This window comes from Aedes albopictus, chromosome 1 (genome assembly GCF_035046485.1).
Source record: "Aedes albopictus strain Foshan chromosome 1, AalbF5, whole genome shotgun sequence".
Lineage (NCBI taxonomy): Eukaryota > Metazoa > Arthropoda > Insecta > Diptera > Culicidae > Aedes > Aedes albopictus.
The window spans coordinates 269,367,312-269,387,913 of record NC_085136.1 but is presented as its reverse complement, the minus strand read 5'-3'; the positions used below and the strand labels follow the sequence as shown (position 1 = coordinate 269,387,913).

The following is a 20,602-nucleotide window of genomic DNA, read 5'->3' as shown; positions in this document are numbered from 1 at the left end:
CTTGTAATACCCCTGGGGCTGTCCATAAACCACGTGGTCATTTTTTTGGGACTTTTCAACACCCCCCCCCCCCCGCGTGGTCATTAGTCCATACAAAATGTTTTATTTGTCCATACAAAATGGTCATTGGCCGAACCCCCCCCCCCCCCTCATCACCACGTGGTTTATGGACAGCCCCCTGCTGCGATTATTTAAAAAAATAGTTTTTGAAAAATAGATTTAAAGAATTTCTGTAAAACCCCATTGGAAATTCGTTGGAGGGTTTTTAAAGAACTTTCTGGATGAGCTCGTAGACGTATTTCTAAAAGAATCCCTGGATAAGTATCTAATAACACCTGCATCAATCTTTATTAAGATTCCCACAAAAGTCTCTTGAAAAATACAATCATATTAACATTTGTAGAAAGTCTTTTTGGAAAAAAAAATCTAGAAGAATCCACGGACAAACTTCTAGAGGGTTCCTTGGAGGAAACGACGAATCTATATGAATTTCTGAAAGAATTTATGAAGAAATTCCTGCTGTAATAACCTGCAAGAGTTTTTGAGTGAATTCTTGATGTAACATCTCTAGGAATCGCTTAAGAATTTCTAATGGCTTCGAAGAAATTCCTGAAGAAAGCTTTGGAGGATTTCGTGGAGGAATATCTTATTGACGAAGAAAATAATCGCTAAAAAAACACTAAAATAAATTGTAAACAAAAATTCTTGAAAAAATTGTAAAAAAAAATGGAAGGACTTTATGGAGATCTTCTATTGTAATTCGTGAAGAATTTCGGAATAAGTGACAAGAATAATTCAGCTTTAATCCCTGGAGGAATTTCATAGAGACTCTGTCAAAGATTTTCAGGGAAAAAACAGCTGGAAGTACTTACAAAGGAATCGTTGAAGATTTCATGAACTCCTTGTGTTTTTTTCTGAACAAATCTGTGGAAGGTTTTCTGTAAGAATACCTGGAGGAGTATCTCAAGGAATCCATAGAGCAGTTTCGTGGATATCTTAAATATTTTCAAAAAAAAAATCGTGGATGAATACCTCAGGAAATCTATGAATGTTTTTTTTTTATATCAATCTTCAGCGTAATTTATCGTTTACTCTCCAAAGGAATACCTAAATGAACCTCTGGAAGGATTTCCGCAAAAATTCTTAAGCAATCTATGGTAGACATTCGGAAGAAATCCCACGAAAAATGGAAGAATTTTGTTTGAATGCCAAGAGAACAATTTTGGAATGGATTTCTGAAAGATTTTTTTTTAACTATTCCCTAGTTTAATTTCTGAAGGAATCTATGGAATAATTTCTATTCGAATCCTTAGAGAAATTGCATGGGTGAATCTCTACATAAATTTTAAGAAATCCCGGGCATAATTTCTTAATGAATCCTTAGTGAATTTTCTTAAGGAATCATTGGATGAATTCCTAAAGAAAATTTCGGAGAAAATTTCTAAGCAATCTTTCGAAGATTTTCTAATGGGATCCTTGGTTGAAACTGTAAAGGAATTCTGAATTCCTTAAGCCCCAAAGGGATCATTGGAGGAAATTCGAGAGTATCCCTGGGAAATTTTTCATAAGAATCTCTGGTTTTCTGAAAGAATACTTGAAGAATTTCCTAAACTTTGAAAGCGATTCATGAAATATTTCATACAGGAATTCGCAGATTTTTTTTTTGAAGAAGTCCTTGGAGGAATTTCTTCTATACAGCTTAGAAGGAATTTCTGGCGGATTTTTTTTGCAAATTTCGGAAAATAAACCTTGGAAGAATTTAAGAATGAATTCCTGTAAGAAGTTCCACTATCACAAAGATCTTTATCGTACGTGTAAAAACTTTTCAGACTTTAACAAAGATTTGTATACATCCAAGCATATATTTTTGCATCATCGGTTATATATTTGAAGGAAAATTTAAGCCCCCAATGAGATCCTTAAAAGATTAATGAAATCCTTATAATATTGATGGAGTCTATTAGGATGTTTCTGAAGGAGTCCTCAGAGACATTCCAGCAAGAATCCCCCAAGGTATTTTGAAGAAATTTCTGCTCCAGTTCTCAAAGAAAATCTCTGGAAACATTCCAGGATTTTTTGAGAAAAAAAAACTGGGGGAGGTTCCTCAGAAACTCCCTGTATTACCCCTGATTCTCATTAAGTTTGTTTTTTTTTTTTCATAAATTCCTGGAGAACTGATAAAAAAATCTATAATATTCCTTAAGAATTTTTATAGGAATTTCTAGATGTATTCTTGGACGGTTTCTAAAGGAATCCCTACAGAAGTCTTTGGAAAAAATACCTGCATTAATCTTTGTAAAGATTCCCAAAAAAATCGACTGGTACTACTACAGGTACTACTACAAAAAAATGTTAGGAAATATTTTTGGAGAAATTTTTGAACGAATACAAGGAGAAACTTCTAGTGGTTTCCTTGGAAAAATCCCTGAAGGAATTTATGAGAAAGACCTTGCGAAATTTCCGTATGAATCTGTATGAATTTCTGAAGAACACTCTGGAGGGTTTCATGCTGTAATATCTGAAGAAGTTATGCAAGCCTTTCTGCTGGAGTTCCTGCTTGAATATCTGTAGAAATCTGAGAAAAAATCTTGTAGGCATTCCTGCAAAATTTCAAATGGCCCTCAATACTTTTTGAGGAATCTCTGGTGAAGTTCGTGGAGGATTACCTAAATTTCGAAGACATGTGAGAATTTAGGAGCATAAATTTCTCAAAAAATCCTTGGAAGAATTTCTGAAAGAGTTTTTAGAATCCATGAAAAACTTTTTATCGTAATTCGTGAAGAAATGTCTGCATAAATTCTAAGAATAATTCAGCATAAATTCCTGAAGAAATCTCATTTTATGGAAAACCCTAGAGCGACATACAAAATAATCGTTGGAAGATTTTACAAAGTTGTTTCAGGAGTATTTTCTCAAGAAATGCTTGGAAGGTGTTCTATACGAATCCCTGGAGGATTTTTTCAATCCATGGAGCAGTTTTAAATAGTATACATGAAATACTACTCCAGGAATTCTGGAGAAATCCGTTGAAGACTTTCCAAGAAAATCCCACGAGAAATTTCTGATGGAATTGCTGAAGTAATATTTGGAGTAACTTGTAGGAATCTCTGGAGAAAAAATCATGAAAGATTTTTCGAAGAAAAGGATTTTCTAAATAATTCTATGAAAATTTTTCTAATGATATCCTCAGATAAATGTATAAAGGTATCCCTTATAACATTTTTTACGGAATCCCTGGTATAATTTCTTAATGAAGCAGTAGATAATTTTGTTGAAGATTTTCTGGAAGAATTTCCAAAGGATTTTTAAAAGCAATGTGGGCTCCATGGTCGAGTGGTTAGCGGCATCAGACGTTTAGATTTCTCGTTAGCCTCGAAGTGTAGGTTCGATTTCCGCTCCAGTTTGAGAAAACTTTCCATCAAACGGAAAACTCTCCACTCGGCCACTGGGTATTATTTGTATTGTTCGTTGTCTCATGTAAGTAATGTTCAGTCTGTGCGGCCACTGGGCAAAGATTGGGTAATTGTTTTTTTTAAACAATGTGTGGACGACTTTCTCTTGGAATCCTTGAGAAAATCTTAAAAAAAAAGTTCAAAATATCTTATTTTGCAAGGGAATTGCTGCAGGAATTTCTAAAGGAATCCGTGGAAGATTTTCTGGAGAATCTCCGGTGGAACATCTGAAAGTATGCATGGACAGATGTCAGAGGAAATTTAAAAATGTTATGTAGAGGAATACTTGGAGAAATTTCAGGAGAAATCCCTAGAAGATTTTTTGAAGAAAATTATGCAAGGTTTTATTTAGAAATTCGCATAGGACCCATGTAACATTTTATAGTCAAATCGATTAGATAAGGTTCTTGAGACCATCATAAAACCAAAATAAAATTTATAAGTTTTTATGACGATTCTCAAAACCTGTACAAGACTAATTGGTCATCAAAATGTAACTTGGGAAGCAACGGGATATTTAGAATTGAATCACTGGAGGCATACATGAAGGAATCCTTGGAATGTTTTCTGAAAGAATCCTTGAGACTCTCCTAACTTTGGAAGCAATTCATGGAAGTTTTTTTACACGAATTCTTGAAAAAAAATCTAGAAACCCTGAAGATTTTCTTACAATTTCTGCCAGAATATGTTTTATTTTCTGAAATAATCCTTGGAAGTAATCTTTGAAAAATTTTGAGACATAATTCCTTGAAATTTTTTTATCAATTGTAGGAAGAATTCAAGAAGTACTACATTAGAATCTATACAAATGGTTGGAGGAATTACTAGGAAAGTTTACGAAGGAATCACTGGAATATTTTCTTGAAAGAATTTCAGACGGAATCCCTTGATGATGTTCCAATATCAAAGATTTTTTTCGAACTTTTAAAACTTCGACTGCTTTCGAACAAGTTTTTACGGTACATCCAAGGTTACATTTCATGGAGTTTGTTTTTCAGATTTCTATATACAAAGATTATTTATTGATTTTTCTTGAACTCTTAGAGTTCCCTCTGAGATTCTTCTTTGAAAATTTTACTCTCTGACTTTTCCATAATTTTATTATTATTATTATCTTTATTAACGAGATTTTCAGCCCAGGGCTGGTTCATCTCGGTTCCATAATTTTGTCAGTGGTTTCCCTGACATTTATCCTGATGTTTAAAGAGGAATTCATTCAGGAGTTGCTCCAAACATTTCTTAAGGGGTCCACCCCAGGATTTCTCTCAGTGAGAACCGGGATTTCACTCAGTGTTTTCCAAAGACTATTTCGGAAGTTATTTTGCATTGTTATTTTTAGAAGTTTTCTCGGAATTGCATCAGAAATTCTTTTGAGGTTTCTTGGGTTTTTTTTCCAGCAGTAATTCCTCCGCGATTTTACCAACTTTTTTCCCTGCATTTTACTGAGAAATCTCCCTAGAGATTCGCTGACAGTTGTTCCCAAGATATTTCCCAAATATTTTCGCCAGATTTTTCCTGACCTTCTCAAGAAAATTTTTCAGCAGCTTCTTCCATAGGTTCTCATTGGATTTCTTCTAATGTTTTCTCCGCAATTTTCATTAGTTTTTTTCAGGATTTCATCCATGGGATCTTTCTGGAATTTGTTCTACAATTCCTTTTGGGATACTACTGGTACTACTTGCTTTCTGCGTTAAGCTCCATAGAGATGGTCCAAAAATGTATTTGTATTCACACCACGCTAAGAATCTTCAACTCATGTATGAAAATTTTCAAGCAAATCGGTCCAGTAGTTTCCGAGTCTATGGATTTATGTCGGCTTGACGAGAAGTTGTTGTTGATGCGGGTGGAAGTTATTACACACATAGGTATTTCCTAGAGAGATTCTTACTAAATCATGACAATGATTTTATTGCCCTTTTCCGGCTATACCAGTCGGCTAGTATGTCTGAAATAGACGTAAAAACTTGAAGTGTTTTTAGGCAAAGTACGTTTTTTACGTCTTACTAAATCCTTGGATTTCTTACTAAAGATGAATTTCAGTAGAAATTTCAGAAGCAGTTTCGAAATACATTCCTGGTGAAATTTCTGTTACCATCTCAAGTATTTAGAATTCAAAGAATTACAAAAAATTGTTAGGAAGCTATTTTTCTGTTCAAATTATGCGAGGATTTCCCAAAGAAATCCCGGGACGAAATCTGGGAGAAGTTTCTAATAAAATCGTGGCAGGAATTCCGTATGGATTCATGGGAGGAACTCCAGAAAATGTTTTTTTTTCAACTGTATTAACGAGATTTTTAGCCCTAGGCCAGTTCATCTCGGGATCCACGCTTTACTTCCCTTCCGGAGAAAGAACTCACATTTGGCGTATTTGTCGGGAGTGGGATTTGATCCCAGGTCCTCGGCGTGATAGTCACATACTTTAACCATCACACCAGGTACGCCCCCCCCCGGAAAATGTTTAAGATTGAATTCCAAAAGCTATTCAACGGTGAATCCAGAATAAATTTGTTGAAATCTGGACGAAGGGAATTTTTGGTGGATTTCCAAGGAAATATATATATCTTTTGACGGAATGCTTCTCGATTTTCCGTGGTACACATTCCTCATCAGAATTGGGGTGGTTCATTGATTACGTAAGAGTTCATGGAGGGACGGGAGTTTGAGAAACCGTACGCACCTTACACGATGAGGGGGTACCGAAAAATCGTGAAAATTCCCATACGTAATAAATGGACAGCCTTAGCGTTAAGCATGTGTGTAGTCAGCACTAAAGGGCGAGGGGTTCAATTCCTGGTCGGTCTAGGAACTTTTCGTAAAGGAAATTTCCATGACTCCCTTGATCATAGAGTACTGTTGTGCGTGCCACATGATATACATACATATTTACACATGCAAAAAGCTCATTAACAGATGAAGCTATCAGTTAATAACTGTGAAAGTGCTCATAGAACATTAAGTTGTGGAACAGGTTTTTTTCCCAGATTAACGTTAAATCAAGAAGAAAAGAAAGAAGATAAGTTACCATAGAGAAACACAAACCAAGATCAAAACCAGTTCTCAAGCTTTCACTTTAATTTATATTTCCATCTACCAAATATCTCCCCTCCCGACTTATCATGAGAATTAACATTCTTCATAGTTCAACATTGCCAGGATCCATTGCCCACCTACCCTTCCTAGAACATCCTAGTCGCTTTCACAGAGAAGTGAAAGCACAACCACGACCATTTGTCATCGCCTGCACCCCACAGTTATATGTGGAAGCGGCGGGCATCCAGGTGTGGTGCCACACATTGCGGCGATAGTCATCGTATACCATACTGAGACCCACCCATCTTCCCTATACCTTCCTACGCCGCGCCATTAGCAAGCAACTTTCACACTTCCAGACACTTGACTTACGGCGACGATAAAAGCGTTGCCTCCGGTAGGGGCTAGCCGCTCTGGGGAGGAAGTTAGCTTTTTATCTCAAAGTTGTTTTGTTTTCTCTGCAATTTTTCCCTGTTAGGAATGTGAATGGTAATCGAGAGGGTGTAGGGTGCACTGCATCACATGTACCATAGGTATAGGAATGTACCGGTCGCATCCGGCTTGTTGTTTAGAATAGAACTTGTATATGAGAGCTCCATGGGGGTAGTTTTTTTTGGATGTTCGTTATATAAATAGATAGATGAACGGATCTGCGTAGCTAGACTTAGAATAGAACTTTTTCCCAGCAGACGGAATAGTTGGTTCACCGGATGATATTCATTTTTCTTATGCAATTCAGTATTATAATTTATGTTTTATATAACTTATTTTGGTATCATAATGGCCAATTTTTCCGAACTGGTTCACTATACAACTGAAATGAGTTGCATAATGAAAAATGGTTGTATAATGTTCATAATGCAACTCATTTGAGTTGCATTATGAACATTATGCAACTCAAATGGATTGCATTATGAAAAAAACATTGCATAAAATTTTGTATGGAACTCGTAGCAAAACTCGATTTTTTCAGCCCTTTTCGTATTAATCCAGCCTCGTTTGATAAATGTACGACTCGTGAAAAAATCAACTTTTTGCAACTCGTTACATAAATAACTATTAAAGCATTACATCAGTCACTATTGGCTTTTGATGACATCGACGATGGAGCTCCACGTTGGAGATCCAATTGTGAGGCCACCATGCACGAATTATATACCGCAGGCATCTATTGATGAAGACCTGCAGCCGTTGCGTGTTCTCCACTGATACACACCAGGTTTCACTGGCGTATATCAGCACAGATTTCACGTTCGAGTTAAAAAATCGGATTTTGGTGCGTCGACTGATCTGGTTGTTTTTCTACGCATTTCTTAAACTCGCAAAAGCAGCCCTCGCCTTCTTGATCCGTAACTATGTTTATCTTGGTGTCGACATCGGCCGCCATTTGGTTACCAATATATGGAAAGCTTTCAACATTCTCCACTGCTTACCTACAGTGAAGCTGGAGGGGTTGACCGTGTTAACATTCAACGATTTGGTCTTGTTGACGTTAATGGTGAGACCTGGCGCTTAGGAGCGATTGGCAAGATCATCGAGCTTGCTTTCATTCTTGCTAACATTCAGTTCCTTCGGTAGTTGTTCTAAATTTTAAACTTCGTATGCCGCGTCAACGATGTTTTGAAAGTGAAAGAGTGTCTCTTGAATTGAATCGAGTTCACAAAGATACCAGGGGTTCATGAAGATAACTGATGGCTGAAGAAAGAATGTAGGGATCCGAAGATTGAAGAAAATGCTTGTGATTCTGAAAACAATATTTTTTGTCGTGTTCATCTCCAGAAGAGATGAAATTTCTTCAGCAACTTCAAGCAGTTTCGCCAAGAATTCCGCTAAAAGTTCCTCCGGGAACTCTAGAAGGTCCTTCGGGAAATCCGAGGGTTTCCTCCGAGACATCCTCTAGGAGTTTCTCCGGGCATTGCTACAGAAATTGCACTGAGACTTTTTGCAGTACTTCCTCCAGAAATTCCTCCAAGAGTTACTCCGGGTATTCTTTTAGAAGATTCTCCGGGAATTCCTCTAGAAGTGTTTCCTGGGAATTCCTTTAGGGGATCGGCCGGCAATTCCTCTAGGAGCACCTCCGGGAATTCTTTCACGAGTTATTCAACGATATCATTCGGGAATTCCTTAACGAATTTCTACGGGAATTCCTTTAAGAGTTCATAGAAATAGCAGTTTCTCTAGTAATTCCTCTAGGAGTTCTTCCGAGAATGTTTCTGGGAGTTCTTCCGGCAAGTTCTGTTGCAGTTCCTCCTGGAATTTTACCAAGAGTTTCTTTAAGAAATTTTCCAGAAGTTTCTCCGAACATTCGTCTAGAAGATCCTCTTTGAATTGCTCTAGGATTTCTTCCATGAATTCCTCCGGAAATTTCTCTACGAGTTCCTTTAGGGATTCCTTACCGTTTTTTTTTCGGGAATCACACTAAGAGTTTCATCGTGACTTTCTCTAAAGTTCTTCAGGGAATTCGTCTAGAAGTACTTCCGGGAATTCGAATATCTTCGGGAACACCTTTACGAGTTTCACTGGGAAGTAGTACTCCAGGCAATTTCATAGCGAGTTGCTCTATAAGTTTTTTCTAGAAGTTGCACTGGATTTCCTTCGAAAATTCCTTCAAGAATTGCCCCGGAAGTTCCTCTAGAAGTTCTTCCGAAAATTTCTTTAAGATCCAAGAGTTTCCCTGAACGTTCTTCTAGGAGTTCTCCCAGGAATTTCTCTAGAAGTATCTGAGTTCATCCGAGCATTCCTCTACGAGTTCTTCCGGGAATTTCTTCACGAATTTCTTGGGAATTCTTCTAGAAGTTCTATCGAGAATTTGTCTAGAACTTCTCTCAGGAATTTATGTGGAGTTCATCCGGCAATGTCTTTAGGAGTACCTCTATGAGTTTCTCATTGGTTTCTCAGGGAATTTCTTTACGCATTTCATTGGGAATCACTCTAGAAATCCGGCTGAGAATTCCACAAGAAATTCTTCCGGGAAATCCTTTAAGAGTTTATCCGGAAACTCATCTAGGAATATCTTTGGTAATTTCTCTACGAGTTTCTCCTTGAATTCCTTTCCGAAATTCTTCAGCAATTTCTCAAGGAGTTTCTCCAGTATTTCTTCCATAGGATTCCCGGCAATTACTTTACTAGTTGCTCTAAAAGTATTTCTGAGAGTTGCACAACGAATGCCTGGAATTTACACCGAGAATTATTCTATGAGTTTCTCCGGTAATTCCCCTAAGAATTCCTTTGGAAATTGAGAGTTCGCCCGTGAATTCTACCTGAGATTTCCTCCGGCAATTTATCTAAGAGTTCTTCTAAGGTTTGTTTCCGGAATTCTTCCAGGAGTTTCCTAAACGTTCCTCTAAGAATTCATCAAGGAATTCTGTTAGATGTTCTTTTGGATCTTTTGGAAATTCAATTAGGAATTCAAACGGGAATCCCTCTGGAGTACAGGAGTACACCTCTACGAGTTCCTCAGGGAATTCCTTTAAGAGTTTATTTGGAAACTCCTCTAAAATTTCTTCCGGGAATTCCTATAGGAGGTCATTCTGGATAATTTTTTGGGCAGCTGATTGATGATTCGCCATAACAATTATTTCAATAAATTTTCAAAAAACATGTGAAAATAAGAAAAATAAAGAAACCTTAACTATAAACATGTCATAGCATCTTCAACATGATGAGTTACTAAAAAATAAAACATTGATATTGATTAACGGAATTAACAAAAAATTAAAAACTATGGCCACGCCGTTTCAGGCCGCCGCCGCCGAAAATTCATTCGGCGTCACGCCGATCACGCCACCGCCGCCGGCCAAAAAAGTTCAAAACGCCGCTGCCGACAGATTTCAAATCGGCGCACACCTCTATGTGCAGTACTCTGCACGAAAATGCCTTGTACTGTGCTTCAATGAGGCCGAAGATTTTCGCAAGGAGACTCTTGCGCCTGGAGGCTTCACACATGTTTCCGTGATTGAGACAGTTGAAAGCTTTTTCGTAATCAATGAACACCAGGTAGAGAGACTCGTGGAATTCATTGATTTGCTAATGATAATGATACGGAGCATGACAATATGGTTCACACAGGATCGTCCGGCACGGAATCCTGCTTGCTGCCGTCGGGAGAGTTGCGTCAATCTTCTCCTGTATCCGGTTAAGGATCACTTTTCAGAGGGCTTTGAGAACGATACACAGTAACATGATGCCCCGCCAATTATCGCATATAGTCAGGTCACCCTTTTTGGGTACCTTTAATAAAATGCCTTGCATCCAGTCGGCTGGAAATGTCGTGGTTTCCCATATGGTGCAGAATAATTGATGCAGTAGTTGTGCGGATACTACGGGGTCAGCGTTGAGCATCTCAGCTGATATGCGATCGACCCCTGGGGCTCTGTTCGGTTTCATGCTATGGATGACTGTTTCTATCTCCTGCACTGATGGAGCTTCGGTGTTTATGCTGAGGTGTTGATAGCGTGGCCGACACTTGAAACAGGTTTCCAAAGTGCTCGAACCAGCGTTTCAACTGGTCAGCCGGGTCGGTCAGTAACTGTCCAGATGTGTCTTTCCCGGACATCGTAGCATTCATCTCGGTCCCACTAAGGTGGCGTGAGACATCGTAGAGGAGGCGGATGTCGCCGGTGTTTGCGGCTTTCTCGCCTTTAACATTCTTTACGTTTTTATAACTGCCTTAAATACTATGTTAGCTTGGAAAGCCGAAGTACTCGCGGCTGTTTCGAGGTTAGGGATTACATTTTTTTTATTAGGGTTGGCCATGCTGTTGTTTTTATTTTATTTGTGGACTCGTAAATGTAGTACAAATCCTTAAAAGAAGTCCTTCGTTGAGTGGCTTGACAGATCGCCAGAATCATTGGGAAAGCTATTGAAGGGAACCTTGAATTCATTTCTGGACGATCCTTTAATAGAATTAGTAGGATCGAAGACGTTAACTGCATTCTGATTGGAACACTTTTCTCATAAGTTTTGCGCTTTATTTGCAGGCCAGTTCACAATAAGCGCAAACATTTTTTTCTTTTTCAGGAAAACTAAAAGAATTTCAGAAAAACATTCTCTGCGATTTTCTAAAAAAATCCATGGCTGAGACAGCTTTCAAAAAAAAATAAAAAAATCCTGGAGAAAGTTGTCTTGGAATAATCCGTGAAAGAAAACCAGTGAGAGTTTCTGTAGAAGTCCATGGTACAATTTTGAAAATCAATGGTCAACTTTCTGCGGGAGTGTTAAAAAGAATTCTTAGAGCAATTTCTCTGGAACACAGGCTTATTTTCCCTAAATTTGTAAATACGCAAATAATCGAAAAATAAGAAATTTTCTTGTATTTGATAGAGAGGAAGAATATAGGGCCCATATAGCCGAGGCGGTAAACGCACGGGTATTCAGCATGACCATGCTGAGGGTGACGGGTTCGATTCCCGGTCGGTCCAGGATCTTTTCGTAAAGGAAATTTCCTTGACTTCCTTGGGCATAGAGTATCTTCGTGCCTGCCACACGATATACGCATGCAAAATGGTCATTGGCAGAGGAAGCTCTCAGTTAATAACTGTGGAAGTGCTCATAGGACACTAAGCTGAGAAGCAGGCTTTGTCCCAATGAGGACGTTACGCCAAGAAGAAGAAGAAGAAGAGAGGAAGAAAAATCCTTGTTTGAGTCATACGTCTAAGGGCGAAAAAATGAAAAAAAATGCCAAGGAAGATAGACAATTTCCACTTCTCAAAAAAATGTGCTTCCAGAATTCTCAAATTTTCACTAAAAGTTGGTTGGTCAACTTCTACGTTTCCAATTTTTGTAGTAATGTTCAAAATTTGGACAATATTGGGATTCTCTACATGAAGTCAGAGAAATTTTATAAAAAGGCATTTTTTCCTCTTTTAAACTTATACATATATCTTTGTATTAATTCAGGCGAATGAAATGAATTTTGAACATCTATAACTTATACATATCATAAACTTTAAAAAATGACTGACCTAACTTAAAATTATTTACAAGTTTCAAATACTTCCAGAGATCTTTTCGATCACCTGGCAATCGTTTGACTCATTTGTCCATAAATCAGTTCAGAAACACAAAATTGATTTTTTATTTATTTTATTTATTTATTTAAGTATAACAACACAAATAATCACCTAATGATTTTCAAAGCATGTGTTACTATTAAATACTAATGCCAAAGAATATTTCATGAATTAAAGAAAATATAAACACTATTCCTAAATGAAATGTATGTCAGTTCATTCCTGCAAGATCTAGGTAAATCATTCCAAATTTTAATCGCATGATGGCGGAAAGATTCTTTTAAGTTATTTGAGAGACATCTAGGAACAACAAGTAAGGATGCACGAGTAGACCGAGCGTAATTAAAAAAGGTCAGAAGATATGGTGGAGAGTTATTTATTATTTTATAGGTTTGAATACTCAATCGCAGTTTCAGATGATTCGTTAGATTACGCTCCAGCAAAGCCCTTCCTTAATTTGATATGTGATCATATTTCTTAAGGTTGTATGCATATCTAGTGACAGCATTGAAAACAAGGTTAAGTTTCTTCAAGTACTTTTTGGAGACTAGGCCAAATAGAATATCACCGTAATCAAACAGGGGTACTAGGAGTGATCTTGCTAATTGAACCCGAATATGCTGAGGGGTACAATGTCTCAGTATAACAAGAGAATGTAGGGCACCGTTAACTTTAGTGCAGACTGCGTTGACTTGAGCAGACCAATGGTGGTGTTCGGCAAAGTTGTAGATTAGTGTTTAGGCCTAGAAACGAACCAGCCAAGGACTGAAAATCTCTTAATTTAAGACATATCAATCAATCAACAATCATCTCCAAGGATGACATATTCTAACTTTTATATATACGGCGCTAGAGCGCTAGTAACACCTACTTATACTAAACGATCGAAAAATCCGATCGTTTAGTATGAGTAACCGGTACTAACACTTTTACGACGTAAATATTAGAGTTAGAATATGGCGTCCTTGATGATAATTGTAGGAAAAACACTAATCTACAACGTTGCTGAACACAACATTCCAATATTGGGCTTCTGAACTGAGTTGTGAACAAATGAGTCAACCGATTGCCAAGTGATCGAAAACATCCTTGAGTACTTCATATAAGTTCAGAAGTTCATAACAGTTTATTATTTTTAATGAACTTTACGAAAAGCAAAGGCTAGTTAAGCATTATCATGACACGTATGGAGGTACAAAACAATTCCAAAAATCATAAAAATCCAAAAATCATTTTATAAGAATAAAATTAATTATTAAACTTTAAATGCAATTTTAATATTAAAATGAAGCGCACGAATAGAAAACTCACATAAGTTATTCTTAATGTTTATGAGAGCAAATTTACATACTGGCAGTTGAAAAGAATCTATCTGAAGAGCTGGAAGATTACTGAAAGAACCTGTAGTAGATGATCTACAGAAATACTTGAAAGACATTTGCAAGGAATTCCTAAAACAATTCTAGGAAGAATCCTTCAATAAATTGCTGGAGAAATCCTTGCAAGATTTTGTTGAAAAATAAGCTATTTAATCTTCTGAGTTCGCCGAAAAATTCAAGCTTTAACTTCTGAAAGAATGTCTGAGAGTATTACTAAATAATTTTGAAGATAAATTATTAAAGGAATGCTTGAAAACACAGTTCAAGTAACTTTTATCTCAATTCTACGTAGATGAATCATTGCATTATTACTTTCAGAAATCCAAAAATTTTTCGAAGATGCTTCCCATCATTTTTTGTCTGATCAAAAGTTATTTTGAACACGAATTAATAGTTGAGGAAAGGATGTGCGCTGTCTCACTTCCAGGGATGCCATATATACAGATTTAATCTGTATAACACAGATTGTTGAACATGCGTACAGATTTCGTTTTATATGTAATAAAGATTTTTGTGCAAGAGGGGTCATTTTATTGTCGTATAAGGCACAGATTTTTGGAAATACTCATGCAGGGTTTTCAACAAAATATCTGGCATCCCTGCTGTCACTACTGCTCACTACTGTCCAGAAGTTGAAGAATACGTTGAACGAACTGGTAGAACTTCCTTGGTTATTGAGGTCGGCGCAGGAGCTCCGTTTGCGTCTGAGAAGGCCATGTATGCTGTGGTTCGTCTGTTCGTACCATCCATTGTTCCACCTGGTACCATGCTGCAGCATGATTCAACACACTATGATCTGCTCCTCCATAACATCTTATGCATTCTTCGTCAAACTAATCGTTCTTTTGCTTTCATTGAGTCCTTACTGTCTGTTTTGACTGTTATCCTACATCTTCTGTAAGGTGGCCCACACTTATATGAAAAACAAAAATTTCGAAAAATGGCAAGTCTTACCTCCTCAATCAGTTGTTTTGGACTCCCAGAAGCTACGTTCAAAATTTGAGCAAAATCGGTTGAGCCTAAGGGGGCGCTCAAAACTCTTGAAGTTTGTATGGGAAAACTTGGCCAAATGTATGCAGAAATTTTAAGTTTTCGAATTTTGCCGCTAGGTGGCGCTGTAAGCGTTCAATATTCAAACCCTTTGGTATTATTGTAGGTGACTATATGCCAAACAACTTTGTCAAAGACCGCAAAGTGATCCAACGTCTGTGAAAAAAGTTATACCCTAGGAAAAGTGAGGATAAACTTTATTGTTATTTTTCCAATACATGTAAAGGAATAATATCAATAATGAAATCTCAATACTTTGCCTCACTTTGCCAAGGGTATAACTTTTTTCACAGCCGTCAGATCACTTCGGGGTCTTCGACAAAGTTCTCTGGCATATAGTCACCTACAATAATACCAAAGGGTTTGATTATTGAACGCTTACAGCGCCACCTAGCGGCAAAATACGAAAACTTAAAATTTCTGCATACATTTGGTCAAGTTTTCCCATACAAACTTCAAGTGTTTTGAGCGCCCCCTTAGGCTCAACCGATTTTGCTCAAATTTTGAACGTAGCTTCTGGGAGTCCAAAACAACTGATTTAGGAGGTAAGACTTGGTGTTTTTCGAAATTTTTGTTTTTCATATAAGTGTGGGCCACCCTAATCTTCTGGCAAGATTTTCGATGACTGAAAGTTCAGGCCGCAATTCAATCGTCATTAGGTGCCATCCATAAATTACGTATCCTCAATGTTGACCATCTCAAACCTCCCTCACCACGTAGAATTTGTTCATACACAATTTTCAAAGACTTTGGCCAGAGTGAGTCCCCCCTCCTTCATTAGAGTCAACATAGTTTATTAACAGAATCGATGATGGTGCCACTCGAAATCCCATCTGAATTTTATTCTCTTGGTCCACCTGAACATATAGGTTCCATGATGTATTGGCTTAAGCAGCGGCTCACATTCAAGAAGCACTGATGATGATAAAACGCATTCAACACGCAGCTCGAACTCGAGTACAACCGCTCCTCAAGCCATGACGTCTAGACCGCCATGGGACCTTAACGCTCAGATAGATCAAGAAGATCCATATAATCCTCCAATTCGAAAGTTTAGCGCCCACCTGCTGCCTATGACTCATTGATTTGGCCGCCTACATGAACTTGACCTTGGCCAATCGTAGCACCTTCTTCCAACACAGCCTCCCTTACACACTTGATAATAAACACAGCAGACGGAAGACCTAATCGACCACTTGCTGATTAATGGACGGCACTTCTCCGACATTATCGAGGTAGTGAACAGTGTCTACTTTAGGACTCTGACAACTACCTTGAGATGATCTAGCTGCCCCTCAGAACTCTCCGTCAACAACAGTATACAGTATCGGTGGCGGCCTCGATACAGTACGGTAGCAACCGGATGTCACCTTTGAATAAGTGAAGCACAGAATCCCCTGGCAACGTTGTCATACGAGATTGATGGAGTACAGCCAAAGATGTTGCAGTTCAGGGAACGAATTCGACGGAACGATTCAGTTCCAAGGACTGCAAAATGGATTTGGTGGAGAGGAACGCAATGCGAACGGTAATGCTGGAGTATGGAACCCGTCAGAACGTGGAAAGATGCAAACAAAAGCAACTGACCGGGAGAGAAAACATCGTCAATAAGAACCAGGGACTGCAGCTGCTGTGTCGTTTTCAAGTAACACTCAAGTTCTGCTAGAAGCTCAACGCATCCCACAACAGAGAAGTCAAAACCTGTGGAACTTCTTAACCTAATCCCATAAAGGATTTAACAAGTTTCTGCATAAAATATCATAAAACATCAATGTGCAACAGAAGATTGTAAACTGTGGCGTCAAATGGGTTAGCTGCTTCTTTATCAGTCTTTCGAATTATTGAAAAGTCATAAATGCAGTTGTCGATAACCCTACTGTTTTATACTTAACGTTGGTGTTGGTATCTAGAGATGAACCAGCCAAGGGCTGAAAGTCTCTGTAATAAACACAAATCAACACCATTGGTGTTGGTCGAATTCGTACTGGAATTGTAGAATTTTATGAGAAAATCTTTGTTTACAATTACGACACCCAGTGCTTTCAATGCCTAATAAATAAATAAAAAAAAACAACCAAACGAAGGCGATACCAAACTACTAGACATGATTTCATAAAACACAATCCTTAGTATTCGCTAATGCGTCAGCATAACCATTATCATTATCATCACTGTCACTATTACCATCATAATCATCACCTGACCTTTCAATTATAACTTTTTTGGTTCCTTTCGTCGCTGTTCAAATGCAAAACATTTACCTTCCTTCTAACTCTTTCCTTTTCTGCTCTGCTCCCTTTGCGTTAGTCTCGATAGAAACATTTCATATTAATTTGTTTTCTATTCTTTTTTCGGATTACTTACCATTTTTTCTAGCAACCCTATCCACAACCACCACTCATTCCCGCTCTAAAAGCAACACTGTGCCCCACAGTGGCCATACAAGAGTGCATTCCGCTCCTCCCAGTAGACCACCTCCCGTGGCGACCAACAACAACAACAACAACAACAATAACATCAACAGCAACATCCAGAACAACAATACCACCATCAACAACATCAATAATAACAATCATCTCCCCACGAATCAGACCCATCCCCTCCCAGCAGCCCCCGATCGAAGCAATAACAACTCCATTCCCAACATCACATCTTCCACCACAACCACGACCACGACCCATCCCTCACGCGCTAAGCTCACACTCGGTCCAAAGATTGACTCGCAGAACCGGCCTCGGGCGGCTAGTGCCACCTCGACGACGGCGGCGTCGAAAACAAAACAAGCCACCAAACCGGCCACCAAAGGCAAAATCGGTGAATTGGGACCCAAATCCGCCGGAAGTAAGTAGCAGTCGTCACGCAGCGAACGAATGACGCTTGAATCAGAACCCCAAAAGTACCAAAACAAGGCGAACCCCCTCGCCCCTTCTTTTCCTAGTTCAGAAAATACTAGGAAGTTATGATCACACATCAATTTGGGAGGGTTTACGTTATGGACAGTGGCATTCCCCATCTGAACCCTGGGTACTTGAAATTTTGAAAGCTCAGTATTTCTGCTTATCTGAATAAAACGAAAAACATTCGAAAACTTAATTACAGAGAAACAATAATCTCATTCTACTAACTTTCCTCCTTTTATCTTAATGACGATTAATCACTTTGTAGTTCACAAATCGCTCGCTCACAGCGCTCCTGTTTGACATTTGCTGACTACCGCCATCTAGTGAGCGCTAAGTGAAGGACAACGTGTGCGAATAAATATGTTTTTCTGATGATGATTTTAATAGCAAATCTAAATGATACGTAATGTTATAGTATTTTAAAAATAACCCAACTTTCGCCAAAGAGCTTAATAATCATGTTACAGAAACAATATATTAACAAAAATTAGTCAAAGTTTCAAATACCTTCAAATACGGTTCCACATGTCCGCAATCTCAATTGATGTGAGGTTATCGTCGAAATCCTTGCATTTTTGAAAACAATCAATTGAATGCAGCTTGACCAAGCTCCATGCATTCACAAAAAAAAAAACATTTCCAGACATCCCCTACTCAATATTCCTTTCATGGTCATAAATCATGGAAGATTTCACTAGTCTAGAGAATCCATTGCACATATTCCCAACTTCCCACAAAACTTGTCAAAATTTATTCTCCTTCTGTCTGTCTGTCTGTCTATCCATCTGTCTATTTGCCTGTCAGTCTCGTTTTTACTACTGTCCTATCAAACTAGTTTAACAAACCTTCCAAATACATGTATAAACTGCTCGTTCAATCTGGTCCGACACATTGTGGACAGATTGATGACAGATCAAAACAGAGGGATTCTGCTATAATAACGGCGTTTTTGGTGTTGTATTTGAGTGTTGATGTTTCAGTTGTAGTAGTCTATTGTGTTGTGTAGTGTGGTAATATGATCCTAGAGAATCTTTCTAGTGGCCTTGCTTGTTCTGGAAGCTTCTTCTACTCTTTTCTACCCGTGTTCGGTGTTCATTTCATGTCATGGTTTTGTTACTGTAGTTTTACGTTTTCTCATCTCAATACATTGTTTTGCTTGGTTTGTTTTCTAATTCTTTTCATAATCATTGTCATTACCTGTAGCATTCAATTACAGAGAAAAGTGTTTATCACACGCGGATCATATACTATGGATTACCTCGTCCTAGACGATTTGGTAAAACTGTAACTTATAACTTCATATAATCTGGAAAAACCAGCTGTCTTTAAAAACATTGAAATTTATCATTTATAAACTAGGACGAATGGCTTTTAGTAACACTTTGGATGAATTTAGTCTTGGTCTGCTACTAAACATTTTTCTGAAGTGAGGGGAATGGATGAGGTCATAGAACAATAGAACAATAGAACATTTTCTGTCACACACATATCTATACAAATTAGGAGGAAAAACAAAATTTGTTTAATATACACAAACCGGAAATAACAATAATAATTAAATAAGATGAAGCTGTCGCCTTTCAGTCTGCACAAAAATATCAGATTCAAAAGATTAAAGTAAAACATCAAGAAATCCCATTACAATTTTGCATATAAACTTCACAGCAGAGTTGCACAATATCCGTCTTGTCAAGTGACTACTGATATTGCACCATCGTCACCATCACTTCAGACCATTCAATATCAAAACGACAATGACAGGCAACGACTTGATATTGACCCGCATTCTAGATCACAATCATTGAAACTGATGTGATATTTTAGTGGTTTTCGCCAAATCTCAAGCTTTTTCATGGTCAACATGCAAAACTTGTTATTTTGTACTTACCTTACCGGTCAGGCTAAGGCCGGGGTGGCCTCTGCTGTACATAGTAGCCGTCTCCATTCCACTTGGTCCATGGCTGTTTGTCTCCAGTTCCACACTCTGCGCAGGGTTCGCAGATCGTCCTCCACTTGGTCGACCCACCTAGCTCGCTGCGCTCCACGTCTTCTTGTACCGGTCGGATGACTCTCGAGAACCATTTTAGTCGGGTTGCTATCCGACATCCTGATGACGTGACCCGCCCACCGTAGCCTCCCAATTTTCGCGGTATGGACGATGGTTGGTTCTCCCAGCAGCTGATGCAGCTCGTGGTTCATTCGCCTTCTCCAAGTCCCGTCTTCCATCTGCACTCCGCCGTAGATAGAACGCAACACCTTCCGTTCGAAAACTCCAAGGGCGCGTTGGTCCTCTGCACGTAGGGTCCATGTTTCGTGCCCATAGAGGACGACCGGTCTAATCAACGTTTTGTAGATGGTTAACTTCGTGTTACGGCGAACTTTATTCGATCGTAGAGTTCTGCGGAGTCCAAAGTAGGCACGATTTCCTGCCACAATGCGCCTCTGAATTTCTCTGCTGGTGTCGTTGTCGGCGGTCACCAGTGAGCCGAAGTACACGAATTCTTCAACCGCCTCGATTTCATCACCGTCGATATGAATTCGGGGTGGCGGGCGCGGTGATTCCTCCCTGGAGCCCTTTGCCATCATGTACTTTGTCTTCGATACATTAATCACTAATCCAATTCGCCTGGGTTCACTCTTTAGTCGGATATACGATTCCGCCATCGTCTCAAATTTACGAGTTATAATATCAATATAATCAGTGTCGAAAAAATTCAGCACAATGATGTTCAATTTGTGTGAAAACGAGCTCAAATAAACAAACACAGTTACCCATAGAC

General features: G+C 38.5%; 1 protein-coding gene across 7 annotated transcripts in view; it reads left to right on the top strand.

Annotated features, from left to right (window-relative positions):
- LOC109429334 (serine/arginine repetitive matrix protein 1) overlaps positions 1–20,602 on the top strand; it is a 497,632-nt gene that overhangs the window by 454,130 nt on the left and 22,900 nt on the right. The gene's annotated exons all lie outside the window — the stretch shown is intronic.